We start from the raw sequence: 25,449 nt of genomic DNA, 5'->3' as shown, positions 1-25,449 counted from the left end.
TCTTTTAAATGTCTTAGTGTAACTAAATGTAACATTAACATTAAAACTTAGTGTAACTAGTTAACATTAAAAGTTAATATTCTCAGTGCTTTCCAGGAGCCAGGAAGAGAATGGGGAGTGAATGACTGATTGACAAGTACAGGGTTTTCTTTTGAGGTGATGGTTATAACTTGATATAGGTGGTGATTGCATACCATTGTAAACATTAAATGACAGTGAATTTTACACTTTAAAATAGTTATTTTTATGTTGGGAGAATTTTTCCTCAATTGAAAAGTGCCTTAGGCACATACAAGAAGCAGAATTATGTCAGGGCCTTGAAATGGATCAAATTACCATACGAATTAAGGAAAAGTCTTCCCTCTTTGAGTGCTTTCAGGTATATTTATTCATTTGAGACTCAAAGCTTTAAAGTTCTTTGCTATTTAAGATATTTTTAATTATTTTTTTAACTAATTTATTTATTTAGCCACATTGGGTCTTAGTTTTGATGGCAGGACCTTCACTGGGTCATGCAGGATCTTTGGTTTAGATGCACAGACTCTCCAGTTGGGGCACTTGAGCTCAGTAGGTACTTCCCAGTATATGGGATCTTAGTTCCCTGACTAGAGATTGAACACGAGTCCTCTGCATTGCAAGGCAGATTCTTAACCACTGGACCATCAGGGAAGTCCCAAGATATTTTTAATTCATTTTTAAAAAATTTTGGCTGTACCAGTCTTCCTTGTGACGAGCAGGGGCTTGGTTGCCCTGCAGCATGTGTGCGTGTATGCTCAGTTGCTCAGTCATGTCCATCTGACTCTTTGCAACCCCTTGGACTGTAGCCCATCAGGCTCCTGTGTCTGGGATTCTCCAGGCAAGAATACAGGAGTGCGTTGCCATTTCCTTCTCCAGGGGATCTTCCCAACTCGGATCAAACCCATGTCTCCTGCATTGGAAAATGGATTCTTAACCACTGGACCACCAGGGAGGTCCCTCTGATTATGTGGTTGTGAGTGAGTGTGAGTGTGAAGTCACTCAGTCGTGTCCGACTCTTTGCAACCCCATGGACTGTAGCCTACCAGGCTCCTCCATCCATGGGATTTTCCAGGCGAGGGTACTGGAGTGGGTTGACATTTCCTTCTCCAGAGGATCTTCCCCACCCAGGGATCTAACCTGGGTCTCCTGCATAGTAGGCAGACGCTTTACTGTCTGAGCCACCAGGGAAGTAATTATGTGGTTAGATTGTTTAAATTTTTTAAAAAAAGTTTTTTAAAGATGGTAATATTCCGCTTGTTTTTATTTTGTTCCTTACACTACTGTCACTAAGTCAACAAACCTAATTGGCTGTTTACTCTATGCCTGGCCCTTTGCTAGGTGCTAGGGATACAAAAGTGATGCAGGCATAGTTCCTGTCCTCAAGGTATACTTGTAGTCTATTAATATAATGGTGTAAGCATAGTAGTACAGCACTACACAGAGCGGGATGGTGTCAGCACAGAGTGGATGACTCACTCTGCCTGAACAGCTGTGTCAGGGAATCTAAAATCACTCTAAGTAGTAGTGTCAGTTGCTCAGTCGTGTCCGACTCTCTGAGATCCCGTGGACTGTAGCCCACCAGGCTCCTCTGTCCATGGAAGTGGATTGCCATTCCCTTCTCCAGAGGATCTTCCCAACCCAGGGATCAAACCTGGGTCTCCTGCATTGCAGGCAGATTCTTTACTATTTGAGCTACAGGGAAGACCAAAATCACTCTAAAGTGGGGGCCAAATGGTAATTTAGTCCTTGAAGTGAAGTGAAGTCGCTCAGTTGTGTCCGACTCTTTGCGACCCCATGGACTGTAGCCTACCAGGATCCTCAGTCCAGGATTTTCCAGGCAAGAATACTGGAGTGGATTGCCATTTCCTTCTCAAATTTAGTCCTTAGGGATGACTAACTGCCAGGGCAGTAGAAGACAGAGAGCACAACCAGTATAAAGTCCCAGAGGCATGAAAGTACTGTAGGTTTAGGAATTGCAGATACTTCAGCGAGGTTGAAAGGAAGTGTACATACTCAAAAGTGCAGTGCAAAGAGGGCTAGAAAGGGGCCTTTCTTACTTGGGCTCTAAGGCAGGTTAGAGAGCTCAGGCTTGGTCATTTCCAATGGTTCTCAACATTGGCTGCAGCTGGGGAGTTTTAAAAAACACATCGGTGAATGGGCTTCTCCCCCCAGAGGTTTCTGATTTAATTGGTTTGGGGAACAACCTAGCTTTAGAATTTTTAAATACTCCCTAGGTGAGTCCAAAATCACTGCCATTGGTGACTGCAGCCATGAAACGCTTGCACCTTGGAAGAAAAGCTATGACCAACCTAGATAGCATATTAAAAAGCAGAGACATCACTTTGCCCACAAAGGTCTGTATAGTCAAAGCTATGGATTTTCCAGTAGTCATGTACAGATGTGAGAGTTGGACCATAAAGAAGGCTGAGCACCAAAGAACCTATCCTTTCAAACTGTGGTGCTGGAGAAGACTCTTGAGAGTCCCTTGGACTACAAGGAGATCAAACCAGTCAATCCTAAAGGAAATCAACCCTGAATATTCATTGGAAGGATTGATACTGAAGCTGAAGTTCCAATACACTGGCCACCTGATGTGAAGAGCCAACTCAGTGGAAAAGATCCTAATGCTGGGAAAGATTGAGGGCAACAGGAGAAGGGGGTGACAGAGGATTAGCTGGTTGGATGGCATCACCGACTCAATGGACATGAGTTTGAGCAAGCCCCAGGAGATGGTGAAGGACAGGGAAGCCTGGCATACCACAATCTGTGGGGTTGCAAAGAGTTGGACATGACTTAGCAACTGAACAACAACAGGTGAGTACCTAAGGTGAGAACCACTGGTATATAGGTCAAGGGGGGCCACTAAAGTGTTTTTTTTGTTTGTTTCTAGTATTTATTTAATTTAGACTGTGCTGGGTCTTGGTTGCAGGGCTTCCCAAGTGCAGTGGAAAAGAATCCACCTGCCAGTGCAGGAGATGCAGGTTCAGTCCCTGGGTTGGGAAGATCCTCTGGAGAAGGAAATGGCAACCCGCTTCAGTATCCTTGCCAGGAAAATGCCATGGACAGAGGAGCCTGGTGAGCTACAGTCCATGGTGTTACAGAGTCAGACATGACTGAGCTTGCACACAAGGTGGGGGTGGTGGGGGGCAGTCTTAGTTGCAGCACGTGGGCTCTTCTATCTTTGTTGTGATCTGTGGGACCCAGCATAAGAACTCTTAGGTGCGGCATGTAGGATCTAGATCCCTGGCTAGGGATTGAACATAGGCCCCCTGCTTTGGGAGCACGGAGTCTTAGCCTCTAGACCACCCGGAAAGTCCGAAAGTGTTTTTTTAATTTTACATGGATAATGACAAAATCTGATGTTTATTTTAGAGCAGCAGTTCCCTAACTTGCCCAAAGATAAGGATTACCTGAGACACTTGACTCCTAGGCCCCACCCTTGACCAAAGGAATGAAATCTTCAGGAATTTTGTTAATCTCTGTTTCAAGTGATATTTAACCTCAAGCAAGTCAGAGACGTTTCTAGCAGTGTTTCTCAAATTTTAAGAGCATAGGAATCACCAGGATTGTTAATCTTGTTAAAAATGCAGTCTCGGGGGAAAAAAAAAAATGCAGTCTGAGATTTTGCTTTTCTAACCAGCTCTTACCTAACACCAGTGCTGCTAGGCCAAGGACTGTGCTTTGAACAGCAAGTTTTAGAAATCTGGAAGCTATGTGGAGGACTGATTAGAGGATGTTTAGCCTGATGAGAGACAAGTTAGTCATTTTTAACTTGGTTAATTTTACCACCTTCAGTGACATTGACAATGACATCTTTGCATTTTGGGTTGTCACAACTGGGCATGGGAGGTGGTGCCCAGTAGGTAGCTAGTAGACAGAAGCCAGAGATGCTGCTAAACATCCTCCACTGTACTGGGCAGGCTCACAACAAAGAATTATCCAACCCTAGTATCAGTTGTGCCAATCCCTGAATGAAGTGAACTTTTACCTGGGCAAGAAGAGCTCTGTGTTTCAATGTCCTCATAGTGGAGATAGAAAAGAAACCACCAAGGGTTACCCAACAGAGCAGGTATGGAGTCCTAGTCAGTGATGGCTCTGTAAAGATGATGACTTTGCTGGAAGGATTCATGGTAACAGATTCCAGGTGGGGTAAATAATACACACGTGGGATTATTTAGTGTTGATGATAGATCCTTAATATGTTGAAGAAAATGTTCCTGAGGTTTCAGATTCTACCTATGTCAGTGGTTCCATCAAATTTTCCCATGGTAAGAATCACCTTTGCGGGTTTATTAACTATGCAGATTTAAAGTGTAGTACACAAGCAGCTTTGTTAAGCATCCCAGGCTATTATTCTTACCCAGGAAGCTCAGATGGTACCTGTCTAGTAATCAGGAATACAGAGATCTGGGTGCAAACATCTGCCCTGGCACTGTCTCACCAAACCAAGTGGAACTTAACTGCTTGCTCACCTCAGTTTGGTCACCATCACTTCAGGAAATAATTATGGAAAATAACATTCATTGTAGAAAACTTAGATTATACATAAGCAAAAAAATAAAAACTATATTCCCACCAACCAGAGGTCATCTTTTCACATTTAAAAAACATGTATTATGTTTTTTCACTTGAGGAAATTGTGTAAATCTTGTTTTATACTATGATGAATTTTTTTCCAGCTCATTGAGGAAATGAGCTCATACCCCATTTCCAGCTCATACCTCATTGAGGCATAATTTACATAGAATAAAATATACCCATCTTAAGTGTATAGTTTGGTGAATTTTAGTAATCATGTATGATTATATAACTACCACCACAGTCTTCATCTTACTGTGCTTTGCTTTATTGCTCTTCACAGATAATTGCTTTTTTTTTTTTTTAACTGTAAGTTTGTGGCAACTCTGCATCAAGCAAGTCTTTTGGACTTTGCAACAGTATTTGCTACATTCGAATTAGAGTTTTCATCTTTTCCAGATATATGCCCAGGAGTGGGATTGCTGGATCACATGGCAACTCTATTTTTTAGTTTTTTAAGGAACCTCCATATTGTTTTCCATAATGACTGTGCTCGCAGTGACCTCTTTTTTTTTTTCACAGTGACCTCTTGATGTCAATCTTCCTAGACTTTTTTCAGTGAATGTATTATATATTTTTAAAGTATTAGTAAAAATGGATCATATATGTAATTTCATATATCCTTTTTGGTGGTGGTGCTTTAGTTGCTAAGTCATGTCCGACTCTTGCAACCCCATGGACCTGCCAGTCTCCTCAGTCCATGGGATTCTCCAAGCAAGAATACTGGAGTGGGTTGCCATTTCCTTCTCCAGGGGATCTTCCCGACCCAGGAATCAAACCCGGGTTTCCTGCATTGCAGGCAGATTCTTTACCTACTGGGAAGACTATATCCTTTTTGCGATGTCTAAATTTTACCTCTCGACAGTATTAATGCGTGTGTTCCAAAGGATTATTATTTTTTTTTAGTATTTGTTTGACTGTATCGATCTTAGTAGCGGCACATAGGATTTTCATTGTGTTATGCAAGATCTTTTCACTGTGATGCACAGATTCTTTACTTGTGGTGTGTGAGCTCCAGAGCAGGCAGCCAGGGAATTATTTATGTTATCATTAAACAAGGAAAGATTAGCACAGTCACTGCAGCCACTGCGGGAGGTGTCCTCGACAAGATGAAGCACAACATTCTGGACCACTATTCTCAGGCCAGTGAATACTCAGCCAAATATGTCAGGAACTGCATCACCCAGTTTAGTGCAAGACCAGACAAATACTTCACGCTGGGGCTCCCCTCTGGGAGCACCTCCACTTGGCTGCTACAAGAAGCTGATTGAGTACTATAAGAATGAAGACCTGTCCTTCCAATATGGAAGACTTTCAATATGGATGAGTGTGTGGGCCTTCCTTGAGACCACTGAGAGAGTTACCAGTCCTTCATGTGGGACTCCTTCCTCAAACACATTGACATCCACCCAGAAAACACCCAAATTCTGGATGGGAATGCAGCTGACCTACAGGCTGAGTGTGATGCCTTTGAAGAGATGATCAAGGCTGCAGGTCTGTTTGTTGGAGGCATGGGCCTTGATGAACACATTGCCTTTTACAAGTCAGGCTCCAGTCTGTTGTCCAGGACCCATGTGAAGATGCTGGCCACGGACACTATACTGGCCAGTGCTTGGTTCTTCAGTGGTAATCTCACCAAGGTGCCCACCATGGCCCTGACAGTGGGCATGGGCACTGACTGTCATGGGTGCTAGAGAGGTGGTGATCCTCATCACAGAGGCTCACAAGGTGTTTGCTCTGCTCAAGGCCATCGAAGAGGGAGTGAATTATATGTGGACCATGTTTGTCTTCCTACAGCATCCCCACATCATGCTCATGTGTAATGAGGATGCCACCCTGGAGTTGAAAGTGAAGACTGTCAAGTATTTCAGAGATTTAAAGCTTTTTCATACCAAGTTGATGACCCCTGTGCAATATCAAAGAGAAAGAAATAGAGAAAAGCCAGCCCCTTAAGAAGCCATACACTGATTAGCTGATGCTACTTGTAGTCTCAAGGACCTCACTGGGACAGGTGGGTCTCTCTGAAGACTGTCTTTAGGAAGACAGAATTCTTTTTCTTTAATCTAGTATGGTTACTAGCTAAATGGGTGAACTTGTTCTTGGTGGTACAGTGTGGAGTCCAGTCATGGAATTAAGCTAATTTATAATTTAATCAGAAAAAAAATCACTACATAATTTTGATGTTTGCCCCACAGATTCGGGGTTTTTAACTTTTTATTGTGCCTCTAACACTGTTCATGTGTACAGTATACTCCCGCCAGGAATTTCTATCATTACATGCACTGATTCTCAATTGAAAGGGAGTTTGGGGCTTATGTGTATTGGACAAAACCTCTTTGGAAAGTCTTAAGAGCTTGTCTTGGGTAGCCCTGCCCCTTGTTTTAGAATCATTGTTCCGGATTAAGGAACAAACTCAATGTCTAAAATCAGTGTAAGGCAGCAGTCCCTTTAGTCAGTAACATGTGCCATGGGAAGAAAACTCTCCCTCACTGTTTTTCCCCAGGAAAACTTTGCCCAGCTGTTTTTTTCTGCTCTCTCAGTTGGCCTTTCCATGGACTCAGAGGCCTCCTTGAGAGAGGATTCGGGTGGGTGGGACTAAAGAGAAGGCTTTTGCCTATGAACTCAAGTGCCTCAAGGGGCCCAGCCCGATCAGAGCCCTATCCCTCGGGGATGTTCCAGCACCAGGAGAAAGGCAGAGACCCTGTGTTTTGTTCCAAGGTCTCACTGTAGCGCCTCTCTTATATACACTCATTCGTAGGTAGGAAGTTCATGGGGGCAACAGACACAACCAATATTCAGTGTTATGTGGAGCCCAGGGGTACGGGGTCAGGGGAAATAGCTTAATTATGAGTTTAGAAACAATACTAGAGAGACGTGTTTTCTGTGTCCCTAAGAGTTGAGTGCCAAGAAATATATCAAGTGCTTCTACAGTTGTCTTAATATCCTTTCTCCACTTAAAATGTTCTGCCCTTCTAACCTCCAAGGTCTGTGTGGTGTGGTCTGATGTTCCCAGAACATCAGGAAGTACACTTTTGCCCCATTACCCTTCACTCCTTGTTCACAGGATGAGTCTATCGCTCTGCCTTCCATTCCCTCTTACTCCTTGATGGTCTGGAAGCTGCCTCCTCCTCCTCCCAGTGTTTGTACCTGTTTGAAGTCACTCCTGACTCTCTTTCTGGAAAGGTCGTTCAGAGCCTGGCTCAGGCCTGTCTTTAACTGCTGTGTTTAGTACCAGCATTTCATTTTTAGCTTTTATATGTGATTGTGCTATCGTTCTGTTTTTTTAAAATTTTTTGTTAAGTTTATTGTCATAGATTTATTTATTTTTGGCTGCACTGGGTCTTTGTTGATGCATGTGGGCCTTCTCTAGTTGAGTCGAGCGGGGGCTGTTCTCTAGTTGGAGTATGCAGGCTTCTCACTGCGGGGGGCTTCTAATTGCAGTGGCTTCTGTGGTGGAGCACAGGCTCTAGGGCATTCAGGCTTCAGGAGTTGCAGCTCTCAGGCTCTAGAGCACAGGCTCAGTAGTTGTGGCACATGGGCTTAGTTGCCCTGCAGTATGTTGAGTCGTCTTCAACCAAGAATCAAACTCATGTCCCCTGCTTTGGCAGATGGATTCTTAACCACTGGACCACCAGGGAAGTTCTGTCATTGTGTTTTAACCTAATGAATCAGTGGACTTGTTTTACAGTGTGATATTTTCTATTAAATCTAGTACTTTCAAGGAAAAAATACAGAAAGATTTAAAAGGTTTTAGATTTATTTCTTTGTTGAATTTGTTTTAGATACGGGCATTTGGAATAAATTTAGTGAGTCTAATGTTTGCAAAGTTAAGAATTAGACACTATTTAATATGTAATATTATGATGCAAGTTGGCTAAAACACGAGATATTCATTACATAATGGAGTACCCACAGGCTCCCTTACTTCATTTGGGTCTCTGCTCAAGTGTCAGCTGATAGCACTTCCCAGCCTTTCCTATACTGTTACTTAGCATGTTTTCTTTTTCTTCCCAGGATGTATAACCTATTCATATATTATATGAATCCACAACTAGTGAATGAAGCACCATGTAGGTGGAACATTTTTTCTTTAGTTTTCCCAGAGTATTGAATGATTCATTGAAGGAAGTATGGGCTCGACATTTGCTCAATTAGTGAACTGAAGAAAGAAGCTTAGTGATGCTTTCTCTGTTGTTTTTTTGGTGGTTTTCTTGGCCTCTTGGCATGTGGGATGTTAGTTCCCCAAACCAGGGGTTGAACCCCCACCCCCCACACCCCCCACTGCAGTGGAAACACAGAGTTTTAACCACTGGACCACCAGGGAAGTCCCCAGGTTGCTTTTTATAATAATTATGTCTCACATGTACTAAGCATGTACATACTGCAATGAACAAGGGGGCATATTTGTTGTTGTTGTTCAGTCACGAAGTCACGTCCAACTCTTTGTGACTGCAGCCATGAAATTAAAAGACACTTACTCCTTGGAAGAAGAGCTATGACAAACCTAGACAGCATGTTAAAAAACAGAGACATTACTTTGCCAACAAAGGTCCACATAGTCAAACCTATGGTTTTTCCAATAGTCATGTATGGATATGAGAGTTGGACCATAAAGAAGGCTGAAAGCTGAAGAATTGTTGCTTTTGAACTGTGGTGCTGGAGAAGACTCTTGAGAGTCCCCTGGACTGCAAGGAGATCAAACCAGTCAATCCTAAAGGAAATCAGTCCTGAATATTCATTGGAAGGACTGATGCTGAAGCTCCAATACTTTGGCTACCTGATGCAAAGAGCTGACTCATTAGAAAAGACCCTGATGCTGGGCAAGATTGAAGGCAGGAAAAGAAGGGGACAACAGAGGACAAGACAGTTGGATGGTATCACTGACTCAATGGACTTGAGCTTGAACAAGCTCCAGGAGATGGCGAAGGACAGTGAAGCCTCGCATGCTGCAGCCCATGGGGTCACACACAGTCAAACACGACTGAGTAACTGAACAATGTACTAAGTGAGTGACAAAATGTACTAAGCATTTTCTATGTGCCACACCAAATTCCCATAAAACCCTATAACAAAACTGTTTACAGAGGAGGAAATTAAAGCTCAGAGATTTTTAAGTAACTTGCCCAAGGTCACAAGATTCAAACCCAAGCACTCTGGTTCTATAGTCCATTTTTTTCAGTGAAATCGGGGGGTTTTGTGTGGTAAAATATGTGTAACATAAAACTGCTCATTTAATCATTTTAAGTATACAGTTTACTGGCATTAACATTCATGTTGTTGTGCAACCAATCTCCAGAACTTGTTCATCTTCCAAAACTGTAACTTTATACCCATTAAACAACAGCTCCCTTTTCCCTGTCCCTCCCTGCCCCTAGCAACCACCATTCTACTTTCTGTTTCTCTTATTTTGACTACTTTCTGATCGGCTTATTTCACTTAGCATAATATCCTCTGGGTTCATGCATGTTGTAGCATGTGTCAGAATTTCCTTCTTTTTAAAGATGAGTAAATATGCCATTATATGTATTGACCACATTTTGTTTATCCATTCGCCCTTGGATGGACTGCAGCCCAATTCTAATCTGTTAACTTTTCAAAACTGTGTCTTTTGATATTAATCTTGAGGTGACAGATTATGGGAAGTGCCAACTGTTTTTCTTAAACTTCTCTCTTTTTTTTGTGGGAAACATTCTTACTTCTTCTTTCTGTTTTGGAATAGATCTCACCCCCATCACACACACAGGAAATTCAACTCGTTGAAAACTTTTCATCCAAAAAGTTGCTCACAAAAAAAAAAGAAAAAGTTGCTCACAACAAATATTTGGGGATGGACAGGGGTTGTTAAGTGGTCCAGTAACAATCTTATCCCTTCACTCCAATCCTTCACTTCCAAACCCTCTCTCCCAGTTGCCTCTTGGGACCCCTAGATTCCTTGCCTTTTTACATGTTCTCTAAATTTCCTACCTTACCATCAGCTTTCACCAACATCCTGAAAACTGAGTCAGGTTGGCACTGAAAAGGGTCTTTTTCTCCAAGGAACCCTGCTCTCCTGCTCAGCATGCAGTGCCAGCTTATTCCCAGATACTCAGAGCACACTAGATGGGAGAATGTTCAGTTCCCTAAAGCTGCCTTACATGTAAATTATACTTCTCATTAGTAGGGATAATTGACTTGACGTTTCCTCAATCTTTTGAAAATATGTGAATAAGAGAATCTTACTGTTTTGTTTTTGGTTGTGTTTGTTTATTTTGGCTTCAGCATGTGGGATCTTAGTTCCCTGACCAAGAATCGAACCCACATTCCCTGCATTGGAAATGGGGAGTCTTAGCCACTGGACCACCAGGGAAGTCCCCCAAATAAGAGTATCTTAAACATTACTGTGTATATTGGCATATTCTAGCTCACAATATAGGAAAATACAATACAGTAAGTCCCCTACAAATGAACAAGTTCCATCCCAAGAGTGCGTTTGTAAGTCCAATTTGTTCATAAGTCCAACAAAGTTAGCCTAGATACCCAACTAACATAATTGACTATACAGTACTATACTGTAAATAGGTTTATAATACTTTTCACACAAATAATACATAAACAACAAAGACCAAAAATAAAACATTTTTAATCTTACAGTACAGTACCTTAAAAAGTACAGTGAAGTGAAGTGAAGTTGCTCAGTCAAGTCTGACTCTTTGCGACCCCATGGACTGTAGCCCACCAGGCTCCTCCATCCATGGAATTTTCTAGGCAATAGTACTGGAGTGGGTTGCCATTTCCTTCTCCAGGGGATCTTCCTGGCCTGGGGATCGAACCCGGGTCTCCTGCATTGCAGGCAGACGCTTTACTGTCTGTGCCACCAGGGAATCCCTAATCTTACAGTACAGTACCTTAAAAAGTACAGTAGTACAATACAACCCCTGGCATCGAGTGAACAGGCGAGAGTTACTGCTTGGAGGAGCAAGAAAGGGTGGGAGATGGTAGAGCTGAAGGATCATCCGCAAAAAGAGGAGGGCAAGCTGTAATTTCACTCATGCCTGACGTTGATGGCACAGGTTCTGGTTCCTTGCTAGATTCAACTCTATCTACCCACTTGACATGAGTTTGAGTAAGCTCCGGGAGTTGGTGATGGACAGGGAAGCATGGAGAGCTGCAGGCCATGGGGTCACAAAGAGTCGGACACGACTGAGCGACTGAACTGAACTGAACCCACTTGAAAAAATGGTCCAGTGATGACTGGGTAGTAGCTCTTTTTTTCTCATTGTAGATGACATGGTAGCACTGGATTGCATTCTGAACGGCTGCTGCATCCTTTATGCACTGTTCTACATTCGGCTCCTGTGCCTCAGAAACTTAACAGTGCCTCCTCAAATAAGGAAAATCCCCTCACCATTTCCTGTGTCATAAATCTCTTCCATTCTTCAGTTACTACTTCTTCCTCTTGTCTCTAATCGTCCTTCCTCTGGGCCTCCAATTCCATCAGGCCTTCATTAGTAAGCTCCTCGTGTTGCACAGAAAGTTCCATTGTTTTCACTTGGTGCTTCTTAGCAATACCAGCTACATCACCACTCCTTTTCGCTTGCTTACAGACATCCTGGGCTTGAAATGAAAATACTGTACTACTGTACTCTATACAGTACTGTACAGTAAAGTACACAAAAGCATAACCACTTATAGAGGATGCACACAGGTGACTGTGGACACCAGACACATGAACTAACTTGCATGTTTGGACATGCAAATGCACATTTGAGTCTTTTTTTTTTAAGATTTTTTGATGTGGACTATTTTTTTAAAGTCTTTATTGAATCTGCTATAATAGTGCTTCTGTTTTACATTTGTTTTTTTTTTTTCGCCACAAAGCATGTTGGATTTTAGCTCCCTGAGTAGGGATCGAACCCAAACCCCCTGCATTGGAAGATGAAGTCTTAACCACTGGACTGCCAGGGACGTTCCAGGTTTACATCTTTGAAAGTTTGCAATTTGAAGGTTTATATGTAGGGGACTTATTATATATTTGTTTTTCAAATGCAACTCTAAAGATAACCATCCAGTCCCCCCCAGCTTATCGGCTCTAAAGTGAAAAGTGAAAGAAAAGTGAAAGTGTTAGTTGCTTAGTTGTGTCTGACTCTTTGAAACCCCATGGACTCTAGCCCACCAGGCTCCTCTGTCCGTGGAATTCTCCAGGCAAGAATATTGGAATAGGTAGCCATTCCCTTCTATAGGGAATCTTCCCGATCCAAGGATTGAACCCAGGTCTCCTGCATTGCAGGCGGATTCTTTACCACCTGAGCCACCAGGGAGGCCCCACCTCACCTTAATAAAAATTCTGAAACTATTTTCCTTGTCAATCACATTATTTATAACAACTCCCAAACACTAAAATGCCTTTAGACCTTCTTGAGATAAGGGTCATGTTTTTAGATGAGAAGGATTACTATGTAACAGATATTTAACTTTGAGGAAAGAATATTTTTAAAAAGATCAAAGCCTTCCTTAATATTTAAATTAATATGTACTTTGTTAGTATAAATATATTTATTATCATATATTATCATATGATAATGTAAGAAATGATAAATATGATAAATGATAGCACACAGAGTGGAGAAATAGACAAGTATGTATGAGACTTTATTTTGCATGCTATGCAATAGCACAAGGGTTCTTGGTTGTAACCAACTCCATAGTTGTCAGAAATTTGGGGCCCAAACATTGGGAACCACTAAGCCAAAAAGTCCGACCTCAGGACATCATCTCCAGCAGTGGTTATCACATAGTACAAGCATGTTGGAGCTGTGTATCAAGTCTGCTAGAGCTGCCATGACAATATACCATGGACTGGGTGGCTTAAAAAACAAATTCATTTTCTCAACAGTTCTGGAGGCTGGAAAACCAAAATCAAAGTGCTAGCACAGTTAGTGTTACTGAATCAGGTCCATTTGCCCAATGTGCAGCAAGCCAAATACTGAAATGCCAAGGTTTACAGTCAAAGAAAGTTTACACACAAGACAGCCAAGTGAAGAGATAGGAGAACAAGTCTCAGATCTGCCTCCCTGAAGGCAGAAGGATTGGAGTGCTTGTGGGATAAGTAGGATGGTCTAAAAACTGAGCAGGACACTGCCGAGCCCTCCTGAGTACAAAAGCTCTTCCATGTTCCTCCATTTCTCATTTGTAGGAAAAAGGTTTCAGCCTTCTAGATCTTACCTGAGTTCCAAAGGGCAGATTCAAGCAATTATTTATTAGAGAAATGAGGGAATGAAGAGACAAATAAAAAGCAGTTAAATAGAAAAGTAAGGACAAGAGTGCAGCAATAAGAGTCCCAGGTCTTCCTCAAGAGATACACATAACAATCCAATACATATCTTGAGTTGTTTTTACAGGTACTAAGTCTCCCCACCCAGGTGGAGGGTGGTGACTTCATGGGGAGCACAAGATTCCTGGAACATAACCCATTACCTCACCATCCCCCTATCAGAAGAAAGCTGTGCACTCTGCTGCCCTCACCCAAAATTTGCCTTTAGAAACTCTTCCCTGAAACCCCTCATCAGAGTTTGGGTCTTTTGAGCATGAGCTGCCCATACCCCACGTTTGGCACCTGCAATAAAAGCTATACTTTTCATCACTATGAAAGTGAAAAGTGAAAGTGAAAGTCACTCAATTATGTCCAACTCTTTGCAACTCCATGGACTATACAGTCCATGGAATTCTCCAGGCCAGAATATTGGAGTGGGTAGCTGTTCCTTTCTCCAGGGGATCTTCCCAACCCAGGGATCGAACCCAGGTCTCCTGCATTGCAGGCAGATTCTTTACCAGCTGCGCCACCAGGGAAGCCCTTTCATCACTACAACCAGGTGTTAATAAATTGGTTTTGCTGCACAGAAGGTAAGTGGACCCAAGTTCAGTTTGGTAACAGTCTTAGTTGTGGGATAGAAGTAGCTGGAGGTAGGGGAAAAGGTGACATAATAAATGTTCTGCACAGGTGCTTCTGGGTTACATAAAAAGACTTTATTAGGATATTAAGAATTGCAGTTCGGGAGACAGATTTAGGTGAAAACCAAGAGTGCTCAGGAGAAGAAAATGAATCAGAGGCTTACAAGACAAATACCACAGGTTGTTAGAGTTTTGTGTTTGGGTGAGAATTGTCATTGACTCTGACATAAAGAAGCATTTGTTATTAAGGAATAGGCTGTCACTAGTTATTTTGGAGTAAGGTCAATAAGTATCTCGAATTTCTGGCAGATGTTCTGGATGCCTGTGTTAAGACAAAAGTGGTCGAAAGTTCAGTTTCCCTCCAGGCTGAGATATGCACAAGCTCTGTTTCCTCAATGGTCTTTCAGCTCCATCTTAGTGACTTCTCTTAGCACTAACTACTCCATTTTTACTTTTCCCCCTTTTGATCAAGATCTTTCATCGGGAGGCATCAATGATCAACCATCTGGTTATTTAGCATCAACATCAACTTCCTCTGTGCTAGGAAGGCTCTTCCCAGAGACTCATGTCACACAGAGGAGGGGAAAAGGTGTCTATGTGAAAGGTATGTTTTTAGAAAGTTTATGCCCATATTTGAGCAACAAGGAGTAATCTAGGAAGTGAGACTTCAGAGGCACTCAAAATAAGAAAAGTTCAAAAAACTTTATTAAGAAGAATCTTATTGGAGTGGTCAGTCATCTCCAGATGTCTAGCTATCATTATTCCTTTTAGTATTTCTCCAAGACCTGGTATTAGGTCATTCATAGCAATTATTTGTTTTTTCATATGACTTATTAATTGTATGACATTCAGCAGTTCTCAACCTTTTTAGCACCAGGGACCAGTTTTGTGATTATTCAAGTGCATTACACTTGTGCACTTTATTTCTATTATTATTATTACATCAGCTCCACCTCAGATCATCAGGCATTAGATCCTGGAGGCTAGAGACTCCTGCATTAGATGGTCCATGTGGTCCAGAATCTTGGGAAAACTGTTTACAACAGATTTCATTGCTTCATTATCCTGGCCTTTGTCTGATTAATTTTGCTTTCAGGTCTGTAGACTTGTTGTGACATCCAGGAAGGAGACAGTGCCTTCTTTAAATGAGAAACATGAATCCATGAGTCAATGTCCTTAGGTTTAGCAACACAAATTTAGTTAACAATACTTGTAAAGGTCCCCTCCAACAAGGCTGGAGAACATCATTGCTAAGGTGTCATTTCCAGTAGATACAGTCACCAATCTGTTTTTTCCTGAAGGAGTGGATCTCAGAATAAGCAAAACCAAAGTCAGTGCTTTGGACCACAGCAGCTTAAATGATTAATCATCATAAATGTGCTATGGTAGGTGGAGTGCAAAGACTAAAAACAAAACAAAAAACAAAAGATTAGTTTGCCAGGAAGCCAGGAAGTACTAAGCAGTTGTTTTGGTTTTCCTGTAGCCCCACTGTTAATTTAATTTACATCCAGTGTTTACCCATCTTAATTTCTCTGATTCAGGAGCAGTCTGTTGCCATGTTACAAGATATCAGGATAGGAAAAGACTGACAATGAGAGGTCAATTCTTCTGAAGAAGCCGAATGGATTTCATCCACAAATGCCACAATATTTACATATTCTGTTGCTGCTGCCTTTGCATGAAAGTCAGCGAGGACTTTCCCCTTATACTCAGTCCTTTTAGTGTGAGCCTCTATTTGATGACAGACAACATTTTATGTCAGGACATATCAGACTTCTAGGAATTTCACACAATTTCTTGAACACCTAAAACACATACCCACATAGACACAACATAAAGAAGGCTAAACAACAACAACAAAAAAAGGCTAAACATTACTTATTTGACAATTCTTCCCCTACAATTTAAACATATCAAGTACATTTAATTAGTTTAATATGTCTTCCTTTACAATGAGAGAGAATAAATCTGAGACATCTGAAATGTCTCTTATCTCAAGTTAGTTCTAAGTCAAAAAGAATTCATTTGGAATTTGATTTGGGGAAGTTTGTCAAAAATATCCAAAAAGTTTTAAAATAGTCAAATAGGATCATACATCACTGTGAAACAATGCTTAGTTATTCATTTAGCCAAAATAACCAAGACTTCACAGTCACATATGGAAGGTTGGGCTTCTCAGAGGGCTCGGAGGTAAAGAGTCCACCTGCAATGCCAAAGAACACCTGGAACACAGGAGACCTGAGTTGGATCCCTTCATCTGGAAAATCCCCTGGAGAAGGAAATGACAACCCACTCCAGTATTCTTGCCGGGAGAATCCCATGGATAGTGGAACCTGGTAGCCACAGTCCATGGGGTCGCAAAGAGTTAGACATGACTAAGCGACTGAACCACCACCACAGTTCTAAGCAAATCTTAGTTTTCAAGACAACTTGCATTACTTAAGTTATCATATGATAATGACATGATTATTTTGATAAGACACAAGATTTCTGGTTTTTTTCCCTAGGCATATTACTTAAAGGTAAAGAAAAATCTTCCTTATTTCTTATTATCAAGAGCAGACAGATAGGAAAAAAATCAAAAACAAAAAACTGTCCTTTTAACAGAGGGAGAAAGCTAAACATATTACTTAAAGAAAAACCTTTCATAATCTCTTATTTGAAGAGCAGACCATTAGGAAAAAAAAAAATACTTTGTCCTTTTAACATAGAAAAACAAATTCCAATTTTGTGCCAGTTTACTTTTGATATTAAAACTCATTTAATTAAATTCATTTCAATCATTTCTAGTCATAACCAGGCATGAAAGTCCTTTCTAAAGATTCCTTCTTCATAAACTTTCTTTTACGGAAAATAGACATCCTACGTTCCTCACACATGGAGATATTTTTACTTATTTGTCTATTTATTTAGCTTTAATCACATATATTAGAGTTTTTAAAAAGTCCTTCAGTTCAATTGCTCAGTCGTGTCCAACTCTTTGCAACCCCATGGATTGTAGTATGCCAGGCTTCCCTGTCCATCACCAACTCCCAGAGCTTGCTCAAACTCACGTCCTTTGAGTCAGTGATGCTATCCAACCATCTCATCCTCTATCGTCCCCTTCTCCTCCTGCCTTCAATCTTTCCCAGCATCAGGATCTTTTCCAAAGAGTCAGTTCTTCACATCAGGTGGCCAAAGTATTGGAGCTTCAGCTTCAGCATCAGTCCTTCCAATGAATATTCAGGACTGATTTCCTTTAGGATGGACTGGTTGGATCTTCTTGCTGTCCAAAGGACTCTGAAGAGGCTTCTCCAACACCAACTTAAAAATCCGTCTTAAGATTTTTAACTTCCCCACTTAAAAATCGTTAGAAAACTTTAATTTGAAAATTAATAAGAACTAAATATCAATTATGAACTATGTTTTACATTGGCATTCTGTATATTGGCAAATATAAATAATTTTTATCATTTCTAGAAATGTGCTTTCTCATAGAAATAGAAAATTTCTCAGACTGGCATCAAATACTTTAGTTTCTCAGTAAAAATAAGTCTATGTTCAGTAATTAATTCAATATCTTATCGTATTTGGAAATGATTTAGATATTCAATGAATTTAACTTAAAATTTAACTCATAATTTAGTAAAACTCTAAGGGTGTAAGTTACCAATGAGATTTGAGAAGCCATTTTATTTATTTAAAATATTTATTTGGTTGCCTGGGGCCTTAGTTGCGTCACATGGGATCTTTACTTGCTGGTATGCCGGATCTTTAGCTGTGGCATATGGGATATGGTTCCCTAACCAGGGATTGAACCCAGGCCCCCTGCTTTGGGAGCACAGAGTCTTAGCCACTGGCCCACCAGGGAAGTCCCCCAGGGAAACTATTTTAAGTTGTTGTTCAGTGCATAAGTTGTAGCCAACTCTTTGTGACCCCATGGATTTTAAGCAGATATATCATTGCTAAAAAGTTTGCCTAAAAACTCAACTTATTTACATTTAATTCATTTGTTCTTAACAACCATGTTTAGATCCCCTATTAAAATACTTCACTAGACATTAGATGACATCAGTCATCCTCCTAAGTTATTTTTCTGACTGACAAATTTTGTAACAGAGATAACATGAGCTTATTTGACTTTTGGTAAACCTAAGTAGAGTAAAATGTTATACTTGAGATTTTCCTGGTGATCCAGGGGTTACAAATCCACCTGCCAATGCAGGAGACATGGGTTCAATCCCTAGTCTGAGACGATTCCACATCTCAAGGGGCAACTAAGACTATGTACCACAACTGCTGAGCCAGAGTGCTCTAGAGCCCATGAGCTACAACTACTGAAGCTCACATGCCCTAGGGCCCATGTTCACCACAACTAAAGAAAGACTGTGCACAGCAACAAAGACCCAGCACAGTCATAAATAAATAATAAATAAATAAACCTATTTTTTAAAAACTCCTTAAAAACTGTTATACTTAATGTTGGCAATGCTAAAGAAATGTCTATATTAAACCAACAAACTTAAACTAGCTTTTATTTCCTAAAGATTCACCCTAGGTCATGTGAACTTGAAAAACATTTGGGTTAGGTTCTATTACATTTTTGCAAGTAGACTTAATTTATATAGTGCTTGTTTGTGTTAAGCCAATGAAATTGAACTCTCTATACAGATTAATTTTAGCAGCACTATCCAAAAGTAGGAAAAATACCACATATTTACAACATATTTATATATAGACACATATGAACATGGTCTTCCCTAATAGCTCAGATAGTAAAGCATCCGCCTACAATGCAGGAGACCTGGGTTCAATCCCTGGGTCGGGAAGATCCCCTAGAAAAGGAAATGGCAACCGACTCCAGTATCCTTGCCTGGACAATCCATGGACAGAGGAGCCTGGCGGGCTACAGTCCATGGGGTTGCAAAGAGCTGGACACGACTGAGTGACTAACACACATACAAACATACAGATAGATGCAAACAGAGGCCTTATAGTTTTTGTTTTAAAACTTTTCTTAAACTGGATTTCTGGGCAAAGGCACTTCTATAGAAGCTTGTATTTTTATTTATTTATCTTTAATAATTTATTTATTAACTTATTTTTATTTTTGGTTCCTGTGCCTGCCTTCCTTGCTGCTTTCAGGTTTTCTCTAGTTGCAGTGAGCGGAGGCTACTCTTCATTGTGGTGCATGGGCTTGTCATTGTGGTGGTTTCTTTTGTTGCAGAATATGGGTTCTAAGTCGTGTGGGCTTCACTAGGTGTAGCACGTGCGCTCAGTAGTTGTGGCACACAGGCTTACTTGATCTGAGACATGTGGAATCTTCCCAGATCAGGTATTGAATCCGTGTCCTTCATTGGCAGGCTGATTCTTATTCACTGCGCCACCAGGGAATTCCATCAGCTGTATATTTAAAAGTCTTCTTCTCTCCCTTCCCCCCCCCCGCTTTTTTTTTTTTTTTTTCAATTTTAGGAATTGGAGATAGTCTAGATAAGAGTTCCCAGAGAGGTTACAAGCCTTTAAGATAAACAGGGGAGATGTGGGGAATGATGAAAAGGAATGGGTGAAATATGAACTGCCTCTAGAACTTCATTTCCACTTTCACAAAGATTCATAAGGTATAACTTACTATAAATGACACCATAGGCTGATCCACCCATCCAACTACTTTATCCTCAGTTTACTTCTTTATATTAGGGAGATTTCTAAATTTAAAAAAAAATTATGTTTTGCCCAGGCAACATTGTTGGTTAGCTTTGTCATGTCACTGTTAATTGGACATCTTAAAGAGCATGCTAAAGAGCATGTCCCACTTTATAGTGCTTGAAGGGTGGATTTACATGCCTTAGTCCAGAGGATATATGTGATGGTGTGGTGCCATCCTCATTTGACCTGGCTTTAGAATGGGCTGCCATTACAGGAGGGACAGTATGGATGGTCTTCTGCAGGGGATCAAGCTTGGTGTTACAAAAAATAAGGAAGTTCAGAAAAAGTTGGATAGCAATGAGGAGAGCTTTATGACAGATATTCAGAGGGAGGGACAGAAAAAAAGGAGATTTGCAAAGAGAGTTCTCAGAAGCCTCAGAGGATTTTTCTAGCTTGGAAATCTTTTGAGATAATTGTGAGTTAGTTTCTCAGGGGGAAGCAATAGTAGCAGATTCATTAATTATGACTGGAGGCCTCACAATATGAATTGAAATATGCTTCACATTCTCTTTGTTTTGTACTATAGCTTTTCTCCAGTTGAGCACACAAATAAACTAATTTTGAAATTCTGAACAAGCCAAAAGTAGACCAACAGAGTTTTAAGTCATCGCAGGCGATTTTAGTCCAATGCAAAAGAAATTTACAAGAGGAAGGCCTATAAGTTTTAAATATTAATTGATCTGGAGTTCTGAACAGTGGCAGTGCCTTTAGAAACCCAATTCCCCATAACTGAGTACTCACCAAGATGAACCATTCCCTTTCCAGATAAAGCCAGCCACAGAGGACAAAGTTGAATTAAAGTTGAAATACAAGTGGAGATTGGCTGTAAGCAATGAGTTTAAAAGGATTAATGAATTATGTTTACTCAGGAGCAACCCACTGAAGTCTGGCCACTCCCTCAAATGTTGTTTGAGCATCCTAACTCCCAAATACATGGTCACTCCACCCCGAACACTGAGGCACTCCTAGGAAGTCATCATAAGTGAAACTCTGTAGGAAGAGTTGGCCACTCCCTGTGACTGCCTAAAAGCAATAGAACTTGTACCCAGCTCAAGTTACAGAACAAAACTGGTTTTCAAGGCTGTGTGTGTGTGCTAAGTTGCTTCAGTAGTGTCTGACTCTGTGAACCTATGAACTGTAGCCTGCCAGGCTCCTCGGTCCATGGGATTCTTCAGGCAAGAATACTGGAGTGGGTTGCCATGCCCTTCTCCAGGGGATCTTCCCGACCCAGGGATCAAATCTCTGTCTCTTATGTCTCCTGCACTGGCAGGAGTTTTTTTTTTTTTACCACTAGTATCACCTGGCTGACCTAGGTTCAAATTCCAAAGCACTTAACACATGGGTATGGCCTTTGTCAAGTCATTTCACCTCCCTGGGATTCATTTCCAAATTTCTTAAATAACACCAAGAACCTTTGTCCAAAACCAAGTCTCTTCTTCCTGATACTAGACCTTGCCCTAACCCAAGGGGTAACATGCATCCTGATTGGGTCAATCATTTCATAACACAACTGGTCCAGGAATGAAAGCAATCCAGACTTGTTGAAGTCATTCCCTTACATTTGAACTGGAGGAGCAGAGGCTTTCTTTTATCTCTAGATATGAAGCCATAAAGATGGGACCTCAAAGCCACCTGCAGCTGGTAGCCCTCATGTTTCCACATGATTTGCACCCTCCTTGACTTAATCTCTTAGCACTTCCCCTTTGCTCACTTTGCCCATCCACATTGGCCTCTTTGCTATTTCTTAACACCCAGCATGCTCCTGCTTCAAAAGCCTTTGCACTTGGTGTTCTCTTTGTCTGGAATGCTTTTCCTCCAGACACCTTCATGGTTGAGGAAGGGTTGACTCCTTCCTCTCCTTCCTGTTTCCTTAAATGTCATGTTCTCAAAAGTCCTATTATGTCCCCACTACTCAAAACTGATTCTATCCTCCGCCTCTACTCCTCTTTAAAAATTGTTTTCCAAAGTACCGTCTTCTAACTTTATTCTTGTTAATTAGACTATTATTCATTGCCAGTCTCCCCCGGCTAGAATATGTTTCACTGGGGCAGGGGTTTTGTTTCTTTGGTTCATTGTTGTGTCCCAGGTGCCAGACAAATTAGTACGTACGCAGTAAATATTAATATTGGTGGAATGAATGAATGAACGTATTTATAACCAAAGAAGATCAGCTAGTATAATACCTATCTAATGACACTGTTACAAGGATTGGAAATTATGGATATAAAGTAAAGCACAAATAGATTATCTGACTCATAGTAGGTACTCAAATATGTTACCTATTATCATTTTGACAGTTCACTCTTTTTTTTTTTAACAAAGAATTCCCCGACAAACATGCAGATAAGTTTCTGTATCAATGAACAAAAAAAGACTTACAAAAAAATGAAAAAGAAAAAGACTTATGGGGCATGCACCAGGATCTATATGTACCAGGATCTGTATCTTTGGATCTGTATGTGTGTATATACACATTTTGTTTTCCAAGTTTTCTTTCTTGAGCATTATTTTTATCAGACAAACAAATCTATATATTTTTTTCAAAAAAGAATTTTGGCTTGCTTTGGGATTTTGGCAGATGGAACAAATAAGGTCCCTGAGAAGGTTAGGTTCAAAGAGAGGATGAGGGAGTGGTGATAGATGGCAATGAGAACTAGCAGTGCTGGTTGAAGAGGAAGTTGTGGAGAGATGTAAAACCACAAGGTTAATACTGCCAGGAATAAAATTGCCCAATTCAGCTGGGTGGGTTGAAGCTAGCTTGGAAGAGCAAGGAGGACTTGCTGAGGGTATTCAAGGTCATTAAACAATGGGCCTTAAATTAATTGAACTTTGAGTTCTTTTTTTTTAGTTCTAACTATGGTGAGATTGACATCAGAGGAGAGTGTAAATATTCATTTCTCTCAGTATGACCAGAGCAGAGGGCCTGTGTCTAGTAGGCATTTGTTTCCAGGTTGTGGAATGACTGTATGAAATAGAATCACCAGGACCAAGTGGAAGTAAAGCAGCAAACTAGAAACCAAGTTTTGGAGTCAGTTCTGAATCTAGAGTCTGTCACTTACCAGCCATGTGACCTTACACAAGAAACCATCCAACTTGTGTAAGATTTAGGGGCCCTATGAAGTAGATTAGGGGAAACATAATAACTATGGCATAAATCATATTCTTTAACAAGGAAAAACAAATAGAAAATTAATTTCTCAAAAGCAACTGCTTTGAACAAACCCAACTGATTAAACTTAAAACCCTGCTTATATCACCTTCTACTGTCCAGGAAACCTTGCTGTCAGGGCAGGTTTTCCCACAAGTCTTATGAACACAAATTTTCAAACAGCCATGTTCAAGTTTAAATATATATCTTTCACATATATATGTTACTTGTCTCTTTGACCCCCTTGCCCTTGTGGTTTTGGTTTCACAAGTCTTGAAAAACGTCTTTACTCAAAATATTCTGAGGTTTAAAGATATGTCTTTTGGGCCCTAGTCCTTCTGTCCTTCCATGCAGAGGAGGGCAAGGTCACCTCTCTATACTTTCCCTCAGGGGTCTATGGGATAAGGGAGCAATTGAAAAATTTGGGTTAACTAATATAAAATAATTTTGTATCAGAATTCCCATTAGCAAGCAATTGTTGGCAATTGTTGGCAGAGAAAAGCTAGATTGCCCCCTGTTTAAATTCAGGCTTCATCACTCCCTAGCTGGGTGACTTTGAGCAAATCACTTATTTCTCCATACCTCAATTCCTTACATCTTAAGGTTATTGTGGGCTTCCCTGATAGCTCAGTCGGTAAAGAATCTTGCAATGCAGGAGACCCCGGTTTCATTCCTGGGTCGGGAAGCTCTGCTGGAGAAGGGATAAGCTACCCACTCCAGTATTCTTGGGCTTCCCTTGTGGCTCAGCTGGTAAAGCCTGCAATGTGGGAGACCTGGGTTCGATCTCTGGGTTGAGAAGATCCTCTGGAAAAGGAAAAGGCTACTCACTCCAGTATTCTGGCCTGGAAAATTCCATGGACTGTATAGTCCATGGGGTTGCAAAGAGTCGGACACACCTGAGTGACTTTTACTTCACTTAAGGTTGCTGTGATGCTTAATTAGTACTTACAAAACCCTTAGAACAGTGCCTGGCACACAAAATATTTGGCTCAACTGCTAGACCACTAACAGGTTCATGCTGCTTGATCATAATCTGCCTCATTCAACCTTTATCTCCTAGGTGGGTCTATGGTTGGGTTGATGGGAAGGTGTATCGGCTTTAGTAGCAGCAGTAGTAATCCTTTTACGTAACTGTACAGATCAAGATTTATAGGTAAGTTTGGGTCCTGCTCCAGGGTGGCAAGAATGAAGGCGAGATGCTTACCATTTTCACAGGCAGCTACCACGAGGTAGTAAAAGTCCTTGAAGATAAATTTTAACTTATCAGATTGTCCACTTCCTTTCCTCTAGGCAGGGTGGTGGGATGGAGAGAAGGGGTGAGGATTCTTTTGGAAAGAAGTCTGACATCTGCTGGTGTATGGAGACTTGAAGATAGGCCAAGAGTTCATGGACAGACATCCCCAAGACCCTCTAATTGGCCAGCAATACTGCAGAACTTGTTAATGCAAGCAGACGGCTTTACATCAGGTTTGAATTCATTCCAGCATCTTCCAGTTCTGCTTCCTGCCCACTTTTCTCTTAATTAAGATGAGGGCAACCTTATGGCTTTTCAGGTTTCTTTTAAGTCTCAGTTCAGTTCAGTTCAGTCGCTCAGTCATGTCCGACTCTGCGACCCCATGAATCGCAGCACGTCAGGCCTCCCTGTCCATCAGCAACTCCTGGAGTTGACTCAAACTCATGTCCATCGAGTTGGTGATGCCATCCAGCCATCTCATCCTCTGTCGTCCCCTTCTCCTCCTGCCCCCAATCCCTCCCAGCATCGGGGTCTTTTCCAATGAGTCAACTCTTCTCATGAGGTGGCCAAAGTATTGGAGTTTCAGCTTCAGCATCAGTCCTTCCAATGAACACCCAGGACTGATCTCCTTTAGGATGGACTGGCTGGATCTTCTTTAAGCTTAGGGCATCTGAAATACGGCCAAGAGTAAACCTCGGGTAGTCTGAAGTTCAGTTTACCAGAAGAGCCTCTGCTTTGGACTGTAGCAGCATGTACTGGGCACACTCATTGCCGGCTCCCCCAACCCCGCCCCCCCATTAGCACCATCCTCACTTTTCCTTCTACTCACTCGCTTTACCGCGAATGCCTAGGTGCGGTT

At 41.2% G+C, this 25,449-nt stretch overlaps 1 long non-coding RNA gene and 1 pseudogene across 1 annotated transcript; one reads left to right on the top strand and one right to left on the bottom strand.

The window, feature by feature from the left end:
* The first annotated feature begins 12 nt into the window (after window positions 1–12).
* LOC110136398 (glucosamine-6-phosphate isomerase 1-like) lies at window positions 13–12,928 on the top strand (annotated as a pseudogene).
* A 1,648-nt stretch (window positions 12,929–14,576) lies between these two features.
* LOC110136401 (uncharacterized) lies at window positions 14,577–25,407 on the bottom strand. Its single transcript, XR_002313641.2, has 3 exons — window positions 24,561–25,407; window positions 20,950–21,031; window positions 14,577–15,926 (listed from the first exon to the last, which is right to left on the bottom strand). It is a non-coding gene; the product is annotated as an uncharacterized lncRNA (long non-coding RNA).
* Window positions 25,408–25,449: the final 42 nt, after the last annotated feature.

Source organism: Odocoileus virginianus, chromosome 9 (assembly GCF_023699985.2).
Source record: "Odocoileus virginianus isolate 20LAN1187 ecotype Illinois chromosome 9, Ovbor_1.2, whole genome shotgun sequence".
Classification (NCBI taxonomy): Eukaryota; Metazoa; Chordata; class Mammalia; order Artiodactyla; family Cervidae; genus Odocoileus; species Odocoileus virginianus.
The sequence above is the reverse complement of the archived record's forward strand: the minus strand, read 5'-3'. Positions and strand labels throughout refer to the sequence as shown.